Below are 11,617 nucleotides of genomic sequence, written 5' to 3' on the forward strand. Positions count from 1 at the left end.
TCTATCTATCTATCTATCTATCTATCTATCTATCTATCTATCTAGGCCTATCTGTCTGTCTATCTATTTTAGACCTATCTATCTATCTAGCTATCTAGCTATCTATCTATCTATCTATCTATCTGTCTGTCTGTCTGTCTGTCTCTGTCTCTGTCTGTCTGTCTGTCTATCACTACATATCTATCTGTCTGTCTATCTATTTTAGACCTATCTATCTATCTATCTATCTATCTATCTATCTATCTATCTATCTATCTATCTATCCATCCATCCATAATCTATCTCTCTCTGTCTATCTGTCTGTCTGCTATCTATCTATCTATCTATCTATCTATCTATCTATCTATCTATCTATCTATCTATCTATCTATCTATCTATCTATCTTTAAGTTGATCAGAGTCAGCTTCAGGAGAGGGAGTGTGCAAAAATGCTATCTATCTATCTATCTATCTATCTATCTATCTTTAAGTTGATCAGAGTCAGCTTCAGGAGAGGGAGTGTGCAAAAATGACTTTAACAGACTTGGGGACTGTAATGGTATCAGAAGGGACATGTAAAATGATCATCTATGGTCTATTTTAGGTACAATACTAAAATATTTACATGAACGATCATGAAATAATAATTTTAAAACAAACGTATAATTTATTCAATTGTCTTTTTTTAAAACTCGTAAATGCTACAAACCCCCAATTCAAACGTTGTTGTCCCAGATGCAGGTGCGCTCGGGGACTGTGGCCCCGCCTGCATTAGTAAACCCCTCTAGTGCTGGATCCGCTGGTCAGAAGAGCCCCTGAATCCAACGCTAACATTTTCTGCCTCCCCTTGCGTGTGCTGCGCGCTCGGGTCGATGTTGCGCATTTAACACTGACCACACATGCGGAATACACAGTCCTCTTCCCCCGAAGAAGTGCTAAAGGGGTCACTCTCATCTCTGTTCGGACTACTCGACAAACGCGAGCGATTCTACGGAGATTTCTATTCCTTTGGACAAAGGATAAAGAACCAAAGATAGGGAAAAGTGCGCTGAATGCTGTAAGTACGCACCTTTGTTCTTTCTCCACTACGCGTCCGTTTTGTCCCTGCAGTTTTATCATTACCGAATGCAGTATTCATTATAGGTTTATTGACTTTAAAGGCAAAGATGAGGAACTTCTAAGTTTGTATTGTCGGACAGAGTCCAATAATTGACGAGCTGTGATGCTGGAGATGTGAGGCTGGTGACGGACAAGCTTGGCAACTTCTCCTGTATCTCAGACAGTATAGAGTAGACAGATCAAACGCGTTTTGTCATGCTGTGCTGCTTCTATAGTCAAAGCATGGGGTGTATAGAATCTGAAAAAGATGTTTAGACATAAATATTAATTTGGACTTGAAAATCAGTGATTTCCTTCCGTGAGATCGATCATTAAAAGGTTGGTTTAATGATCTCTGTATTACAGGGAAGCACAAACGATCCCCAAAGTTTAGAGACCTTTATATACAAGAAGGAGAGAGGAAAAAACCTCTTGACAAAAACATGTGTGGTGTGATGTGAAGCCTATCTAATCAGTAAGATTTGTTGAGAAATATTCATTTGATAACATCTTAATCATTTTGTAACAAAGTTTTTAGTGCTATGAAGAAGCTTAGGCTAAGACGCGGATTGGTCAACCGGAAAACGATACCACTATAGTGGCCGATTTATAGCCTATGTGATAAGTATGGATGGCTATAATGTAAAGTCATGGATGATTATGAAGAGGTTTATTTTGCAACATTGGCCATCTGACTGTACATTATGTCTTAAAATACGGCTGCTTAATAAATATGAAACACTGAATTTATATTAATATGAAATAGTGATTTGCTTTTGTGTTGTATTACTTAAGGACGAAAGAGGGGCAGCTATGAAACATAAGATGAGGTCAGATATACAGCGTTGCCATGGGCAACGGTCATTATTGGGAAATATATGAGGACTGAACAACCAAGAATCAATTCTTCCAGAGAGCCAATTGAATTATAGCAACTGAGTTTTACACAGGTACCTTGAAATTAATTTTCCTTAAAAATTAACTAAAAGTATTTTTTAAAACTGATCAATTTTACATGTAGATATTGGCAAAGTGGCCAAATTTTGGCTGATTGATCAGTTTAGCCATTAGATCAGTCTTTAACTAACACAAATAAACACATTTTGAGGAAGAATAGGGATTCAAAGTGATATCAAAATCCAATGGATTGGTCTATAACTAATGGAGATAAACACATATGCAGGAAGACAAGTGATGCAAAATGGAAAGCAGTAGACTATAGTGGTTATTTTTCTGCATATGCTTGGAAACACACTGTTTATTAAAGAAAACAAAACCCAACAAATTATGTTTGTAAAATCCATCGCTTAAGTGTCTCCAGTGTCCCTTGGGACTTAAAATCCTCCAGGAATTTTGACAATAATTTATGTGCCTCTTAAAAGAGTTTTTAGGTCAGCATTATTCAGACACGCCACATTATGCGCAGATTCAGGTTTTCTCCCATCCACTGCTTGGGTACTGCTGGTCTCATGGGCTTTCCAACCTGCGACTCCATAGCAACGGAAAAGACCGATTCCACTAGTGACACTTCTCAGGGCCGCCAGAGCCACGATTCATTGTATCTTCCTTGATAAGTATCAGGAGACTTGAAAAGACATCTTGCCCTAACTCAGCGTCCAGTGGCTTTATCAGTATGTTCAGCGATTGTTCCGGTTTCAAAATGTTTCCTGAGTCCAGATGCGTTGACGTGAAACCAAATCTCATGATGAAAATTTGTCTTTGTTATCTTCAGAAACTGTATAAAGGCTAAGTTTAGGACTACAGGAGATGTGAGAAGACAGGAAATCCACCCCAGCTTTCAAGTTGACGTACACTGACTGCTCCATTCAGCAAATTCTGCCTTTGCTGCTGCCATCTCAGCCTACCGTACTTCAGCAGCATGTCAAGATGTGATTTTCCTCTCAAGAGTCCTAATAAATACATCCGAGCTCTCTTTTAATTTCTGTGGCATTCAGTGGGGCTTTTGACCAATGTGCGATATTCAAAACACAATGAGTTTGATTGCTGTTGTGATTGAGGATAAAAGATTCCAGGCAGATTGCCTCCAGAAAACGGTAATTAGAAGACAAACAACATTATCAGTATTGTAAGGCATCTTCAGCGCGCCAGTCAAGGGTTCTGCTTATAACAAATAGGAGCCGCAGCTGTGGTGATCTGTCCATTACGGGGATGGGGTTGGAAGCGCTCTGTTATCCTGTGTCCCACTGAGATAAGAAGCAGAGAGGAGGATTTTAGCAGACTGGATTTGCAGCCACACACTGTCCACTTCAGGCTTCTAAGCGATTTATGTACACAAGCAGGCCCAATAGATGATTCCAGGACTCCGTCTGTGACTGTCTGTCGGGTTTATAGCAGCTGCAGTGTTGGAGAGTAACTAACTGAAAATAGTAGACATATAAGTGTTCAAGTACAAGCTACTCTTTCCACCTCGGTGCTGAAGGAATGATCAAATATACTCACCCAAACAGTTCTTTCTCTCTCACTATCTCACACTGTGTGCAGCATTTGGAAGTCCAATTTATTCTAGTGAATTGGTTCATTTTAAATGGTCACTTCTCTCATAGAGTTTGAAAGTCAAATACATTTCAGTGAGTCCTAAACGGTCCTCATGTAGTGTTTCAAAGTCCAATTCATTCTATTGAATCGGTTCTTCCTAAATAGCTCTTTCTCTGTAGCTTTGAAAATTTGATTCATTCTAGTGAACCGGTTCATCCTAAATGGTCCTTTTCACAAATGTGACCCTGGACCACAAAACCAGTCATAAGTAGCACGGGTAGCCTATATTTGTAGCAATAGCCAACAATACATTGTGTGGGTCAAAATGATTGATTTTTCTTTTATGCCAAAAATCATTAGGATATTAAGTAAAGATCATGTTCCATGAAGATATTTTGTAAGTTTCCTACCGTAAATATATCAAAACGTAATTTTTGATTAGTAATATGCATGGCTAAGAACTTCATTTGGACGATTTTCTCAATATTTAGATTTTTTTTTGCACCCTCAGATTCCAGACTTTCAAATAGTTGTATCTCAGCCAAATATTGTCCTATCCTAAAAACCATACATCAATGGAAAGCTTATTTATTCAGCTTTCAGATATATATATATATATATATATATATAAATTTAAAAAAAATGTAAAAAAACAGCTAAAATCAGTCTAAGCTGGTTGGCTGGTTTTAGCTGGTCATAGCTGGTCAACAGGCTGGTTTTACCTGTTTTTTTCAGGGAAGTCAGATTCATTCAAGGGAATCGGTTCATCCTAAATGGCCCCTTCTCTCATATGTAGCGTTTGAAAGTCAAATTCATTCTATTGAATCGGTTCTTCCTAAATAGCTATTTCTCTCATATGAAGATTTTGAAAATATGATTTATTCTAGTGAGCTGGTTCGTCCTAAATGGTCCTTTTCTCATGTGTGTGGCATTTGAAAGTTGGATTCATTCAAGTGAATCGGTTCATAGTAAACGGTCCCTTCTCTCATGTGTTGTGTTTGAAAGTCCAATTCATTCTAGTGAATCCGTTTTTCCTAAACAGACCTTTCTCTCATACGTAGCCTTTGAAAGCACGATTCATTCTGGTGAACTGGTTCAGTGGTTGTTCATCAGATGAGGCATAGGGACGCTGAGCAAAACACTGAAGCTGATAAAGTTAACTTTTTAATCAGTTTACTCACTGAAGTGCATAACGTGTATATTATTTTTCTTTAATAGACGTTAGCCCATGCAAAATTTTGAAAACATAAATTCGGCGTCTCTCACGAAACTGACCAATCAGAATCAATATTCAAATAACGCAACGTTGTTGGCAAACTGCGGCTGAAAAAGACTCAATGCTAAAGGAGTTACTAAAAGTTACCAGTCGTAAGCTTTTATTATCGCATTAGTGTATCATCAAACTCGCAGGTGCAAAGAAACCTCAAAGTTAGGCAAAATATAAATTAAACAAATGAACGAATGATCAGAAACGGGGCACTTTAGCCTACATTTGCCATAATAAAGAAGTGGATAATTGAGAGCGCTTGCACATAGGTGAGTAGACGTTAGAATGGGGCTCTCCCACTGATCTATATATATATGTAACGCTGCGTTTTTTGTTTGTTTGTTTGTTTTTTTATGTACTATACTGACATAAATTGTGTTGGTGATAGGAGAGATTATAAGTTTATAACGAGTCAGTTTTTACAATTTTAAGATATCAGGGGATGTCACGTCGGAGGTACACAGAACAATCAAAGCAATGCAAAACAAATAAGCAATACATACATGTAATGTAGGAAGACTGTAGAGAGGATGTCAGTAGGAAAACAAAGCAAAACATTTATATAAATGTACCTCTTCAAATTGAACACTGTTACCTTAATTTATTGTGAACCCCTCATTTTTTTATGCCATCTAAATGTTAAATTATTAATGGTCGTAGTTTTATTTATAAAACATTTTGTTTGTATTTAGTACAATGACAGTCAAATGCAGAGCATAAAATTACAGAGCACTATTTGACAGTTCAGAGAATTTGAGATAAACAAAAACAACAGAGTGAGAATTAAAAAATTGCTTAAGTAACTTTAGTGCTAGTTTTGTTTATCCGCTTCAAAGTACAATTAGATTGTAGCATGGCAAACTACAGCTGAGTAGCCGTTTATCAAATGAATGGACATAAGTGCATTTCATTAAGATCTGATGGCTTTATTATTGTATTATATGCTCTTCAGTTAAGGACCGTCATGTACTTGACAACACGTGGAGTGAAGGAATCATTAAATGGAGCCCCTAAATTGATTTAATTTTCCCTAGAGAGTGAGCGGTTGAATGAATGGATGAATAAAAAGATGAAAACCTCTCTGAGAAACAATATACTGCCATTGTTTGTACTCTACTGATATGGTGTAAAGCATCGGCGGTCCTTCTGGGGCAATAATTGTTCCTCGTATTGACTTGCGGATTCCTCGATGAGCTCAGATTGACTGTAGCCCATGGGAGGGGTTAGATGACATGTTGTGATAGAACTGGGCCTTGGTTCTCATTTATTTTTCATCAGCTTCACCTCGCTTGTTTATAACGCTGCTTAAAAAATTGCTTAAGTAACTTTAGTGCTAGTTTTGTTTATCCGCTTCAAAGTACAATTAGATTGTAGCATGGCAAACTACAGCTGAGTTGCCGTTTATCAAATGAATGGACATAAGTGCATTTCATTAAGATCTGATGGCTTTATTATTGTATTATATGCTCTTCAGTTAAGGACCGTGATGTACTTGACAACACGTGGAGTGAAGGAATCATTAAATGGAGCCCCTAAATTGATTTAATTTTCCCTAGAGAGTGAGCGGTTGAATGAATGGATGAATAAAAAGATGAAAACCTCTCTGAGAAACAATATACTGCCATTGTTTGTACTCTACTGATATGGTGTAAAGCATCGGCGGTCCTTCTGGGGCAATAATTGTTCCTCGTATTGACTTGCGGATTCCTCGATGAGCTCAGATTGACTGTAGCCCATGGGAGGGGTTAGATGACATGTTGTGATAGAACTGGGCCTTGGTTCTCATTTATTTTTCATCAGCTTCACCTCGCTTGTTTATAACGCTGATGTTCTATATATATATTTTTTTTTTTGTTGTCATAGCCTTCAGAAGCTTTCATGTTAAAAATAAAAAAAAACATGAAAGTAATTTCAAGTTTTTGGAATTAATATTAGGAATGTCACTGTTTTTCATAGAGAGTATATTAAATTATATGATAAATATACTAAATCTGGAAATTAGATGAGGTAGTAAAATAAAACGTGCAACTTGATTTGTGCTTACGTGAAAGTACAATAATTCTGGCAAAATGTAAAAAGAAATTTCCCAAATGACAATAATCATCATTTTTGAGCAAAATAATTGTGATTCTCACCATTGTCATTCAGCCCTATTTTGTGAAATATTTTAATTATTTAAAAAAAGACATATCTATTTTAATGTTTTTAAACATAATTTATTTCCTTTTATGGCGAAGCTGAATTTTCAGCATCATTACTCCAGTCTTCAGTGTCACATTATTCTTCAAAAATAATTCTAATATGCTGATTTGGTGCTCAAAAAACATTTTAATATTAAAAAAAAAGAAAAGTTGAGCATTTTAATATTTTTGTTTTATTTTAATATATATATTTTTTATTTTAACGGCTTAATATTTTATTTGAGTGCAGACTTGAGCATGGACTCTTTTGATCAGCAATCACCTATAACATAGCAATGCTGTAGAAACCATCTAGAACACTGTAGCAACGCCTTGGCAACTGTCCTAGCATTATAATGGTGAGTTCTGCATGAGCAAGCACTAAAATCTAGTTACTGCTCCTTTTCTGTTTTTATTTTATGAGGACGGGATTTGGGTTTAGGAATTGCTATATTGCAAAAAAAAAAACAAGAGCTTTTGCTGCAACATTCACAGCACTTTTTAATGAGAAGTAAATTGATTATGAAATATTAATGGTTGTGCATGGTTTAATGAATGGTACAGTATTAGATGCTTCTCTTATGGGAAAAAAAACACTGTTTATGGGAAGGTTCAGCTCTCGGAGAGCTGTCAGTTCCTGGTACTGTCCACGTTTCTGAAACAGTAAGTTTGACTGCCCTCAGGCAGACTTTTGGAAGAGAACAACCTAGTGTTCACTGCTACTGCTGCTGTAAAATAATACAGTGACTATGTGGAAGTGAACTAAGCTTCAAATGAGATGTTCCTCGACAAATCTCAGGAAGAAAAATCTTCTCTTGTTTTTGAGGATATTAAGGTGGGCTTAATTCCCTCGTGAATCCTTGTTTTCCTCTTTTTCTTTGATGAGCGTGGGATATTAAGTTACGAGGGCAAGACTTGGCGTGTTTTAAGCCTTAAACATTATGACAGTTTATAGCAAACCTGCCATTTCTAAAATGCGTAATGCATCACTTCCATTAACGTTAACAATGCAAATGCGTTTAGTAGTTGTCGTAGCAACAGTGGCAGACATTCAGAGTGAATATTTTGGCTTTACCTTTAATAAATAATTGCTGTAATAAAAAGACATTGGGTTTTGCGTTTTTGAAGTTAACAGGGAAAATGCAAAACTTTAACTTATTAAATACAGTGAATTATGCTTCTAGGTCAGTGTGCTAGGGTTTTTCTCCATCTTGAGAATTGCTGCCATATATTAGGAACTTGCATAACCAAGTGGAATAAATAATTACCCAAAACAATCAGACAAAAGTGTCTCTGAACTAATAATGAAGTCTGAAAAAGCAATGTATGATTTTGTAATGTAGTGTTTGATTCTGCATGTATCTAATATCCAAATATGAAATATAATGTATACGTTAGCTGCATTTGAAGCCATCATTAACTGTCGATAAATGCATACCTGTAACCATATTTTCTATATTAGTATTGGTGTACTAATATAGAAAATATGGTTACAGCAATGCATTAATCGACAGTTAATGATGGCTTCAAATGCGGCTAACGTATACATTGCTGTTTTATTTTTATTTATATATATTTTTTTTCCACCATATTAGTTAATATTTAATTTCATGCAGTTTTAAGTCATTATTATTATATTGTCAAATATCATATTATTTTATAGTGCAGTTATTTTCCAGTCTTTTATTTATCAATTTATTTTGTTTTGTTTTTGCATTGACTTGCTTTGCTTATGCTTTGTTTTTGTTATTTTTTTCAGTCTTTTATTTTTGTTTTGTTTTTGCTTTGCCTTGCTTTGCTTATGTTTATTGTATTTATTTTTTTGCAGTTGTTTTGCCTTTCTTTGCTATGCTTATGCTTTGTATTTAGTTTAGTTTGTTTTTTGTTTTTTATTTTGTAGTCGTTTTGCCTTGCTTTGCTTATGCTTTGTTTTTAGTTTAGTTTTGTTTCATTTACTTTTGTTTCTTTTTTTGTTTTGTTTTGTAGTGGTTTTGCCTTTCCTTGGTTTGATTAGGCCATGTTTTTAGTTTAGTTTTGGTTTGGTTTTGTTGTGCCTTTTTATAAAAGCAATAGGCCTCTCATTTTAAAGTGAACTACTTTGAACTACTTACAAGCAAATAATATCTAATTAATGCCGCAAGATGAAAGCCTGTACTGTGTAATTTATTTAAATGCCCACAACTGGATAATATTCACTTCACAAGAATCACCCAGCGCACAATGACACGGCTGTGAAAGGACTTCAGTGAATGTCCGTGTGTTTATCTGTCAACACTGGAGTTATGTGTTAAATCTGCTGGCAGCTTCTTAGCACTAAAGTGCATGTGGCTGCGATTTCCTCTTCATGCTGTAAGGTTTTAATTGGTGGTACCCTTCAAGCGATATTCGACAAATGCTTCCTACCTCTTGAATCCTGTCTTGGTGGCGGGTGATTGTAAAGGTCGAGTGAGAAAACCTACACTGACAGCCCTGATGAATGACAGGGCCACTTGACTGAGCCACTGGGGAGAGAGAGACACCAGAACGGCTGATTTTCATCATAGCGTATGAAACCCTGGCTCGGTTTTGCTAACAAGCACGGCCGCTTGTCATAGTATATTCTATGATCGTTATTTTAACACATTACATAAGCTGATTGTAAGTTTCTAGGTTGTGTAACATATCATACAAGCGTATTCTTACACAAAGCCCCCTTAATCATCACATAGTGGTGTTTTTATGCAATAGCAGTTATTAGACCACCTACACACTGTAGTTTAGCATTATCAAGATGCGTTAGCATGGAAAGGTCAATTTTATTATTTGCAAGCCTTTCACAGGGCACAATGCACGGGGAATGTGGTGAGTGCTACTAATTAATCTTTAGCTGTCTCGCTTCATCTCGTTTGCGTATGCGGTGATTTAGGCTTTAGCGAGGAGCTGTTAGTCAGATATTTCATCTGACCTCTTTGCTTTAGTTACTGTCCGAGCCTCTCTCTCTTTCTCTCTCTGTCTCTGTCACTATCTGATATTGCTTGCTGACTTCCCCCCAAACACCCAGACATTTTGTTTGCCGTTCAGAAATCCTGTTGAGATGTCTAACGCTTGTGTACACTTCAGGAATATGGCGTGTGCTAACCCAAGACACAGAAAACAGCTCCATCTGTCCCTTTTGGAAACCTTTAGTCCAATGTAATAAAAACAGGCAATGAAATATACAATGGGGTCCAAAAGTCTGTGAGCCCATTAAAGTGGGATTTAAAATCTAGCTAAAAATAAACAAAGTTTTAGGATACATTTTTAATTTTATTTTGTTTTACAAAATATTTATTAATTTATTTTACAATTTATATTTAAGCTATTTTTAGTGTTTTATTTTCCAGTTTTTTGTTTTGTTTTGTTTCACTGTCATTTTATAAAAACAATAGGACACTCAAGGTTATTATTATTTATCCTATTTTATTATTTTTTGTTTATTTAATTTTAGTTTCCCTCATCTTGGGTAATGTGTCATTTTATTTAATAATATTTTATTTTTCCAATTTATATTGAAGTTTTTGTTTAATTTTTTTGTTGTTGTTAGGTTTGCTGTCAAATTATAAAAAGTAGTGTAGGACACTCGAGGTGATTTAAAAGTTTTTTATTTGATTTTATATTTTATTATATTATTTTATTATAATATTAGAATTTAGAATTATAATTTCCTGTTAATGTTTCTTTCGTTTGTTTCACTGTCATTTTATACAAACAACAGGACACTCTAGGTCATTTTTATTTTATTTTATTTTCGCTGCCATTTTATGAAGACAATAGGCGAATCATTTTTTTTTTATTTTTAAAAAAAATTATATTCATTCAAATGCTACAGATTAAAGTACAATACAAACACAATACAAACCTTTACATAATAAATTATTGTTGATTTTATCTGCATGTAAATGCTGCATTGTTACGATACACTAATGTTTCTTTGATCTACAGTACTTAAAAGCAATTAATGAAAACAAACAAAGTATAGTTTAAGTTAATGTGGCTGATTTGTTCATTTAACCAAGTTTGTGATAAACAAGGCCTTTTCATTTTCTTCTGGTGAGTCAGTTCAATTATCCCTGCCAGGTAGCAAAGACCCAAAAGATGGAGTAGAAATATTAAAATGACGTGATATACAGTCTGACATTTCAGTGTACCGCTGAGCTCCTGAAGTCATCCGCGGACGAAATATAAAGGCGTTCAGTCTGGGCAGAGAGGGACTGTTCAGAAACATTGGGTGAACCCAGTGAATTCACAAAAGGCCACAGAGAGATAAACAAGTGGAGCTACATGACCAGACAGTAATACGAAATTATGATTTATGGGAATAATAAACACTCAAGTCAACAGCAAATCAAAATTGGCCCTCTTTACTTTATTAATATGTTCCTGGTCTTATTGTGCATGATTCATTGGTCATATTATCCTGACAAGTTTGTCTTGCTAATCTTTCATCAAGATATAATAACTTGCTTCACCATCTGAAATGACTTTTCTTTTCAGCTGACATCGTCTAGGTTGGACAATGGTCCATCAAAGGACCAATCAATGGTCCAATCAAGAAAAGAGTTGGGATTTTTTTTTTTTT

General features: G+C 35.5%; 1 protein-coding gene across 1 annotated transcript in view; it reads left to right on the top strand.

Annotated features, from left to right (window-relative positions):
* Window positions 1-823: 823 nt before the first annotated feature.
* LOC107572162 (SH3 and multiple ankyrin repeat domains protein 2-like) overlaps window positions 824-11,617 on the top strand; it is a 104,410-nt gene continuing 93,616 nt past the window's right edge. Inside the window, exon 1 of the mRNA XM_016258574.1 lies at window positions 824-1,036. The gene's annotated coding sequence lies outside the window, so the exon portion shown is untranslated. The remainder of the gene's footprint in view (window positions 1,037-11,617) is intronic.

This window comes from Sinocyclocheilus grahami, unplaced genomic scaffold (genome assembly GCF_001515645.1).
Source record: "Sinocyclocheilus grahami isolate Dianchi unplaced genomic scaffold, SAMN03320097.WGS_v1.1 scaffold30.1, whole genome shotgun sequence".
In the NCBI taxonomy this organism is placed as follows: Eukaryota; Metazoa; Chordata; class Actinopteri; order Cypriniformes; family Cyprinidae; genus Sinocyclocheilus; species Sinocyclocheilus grahami.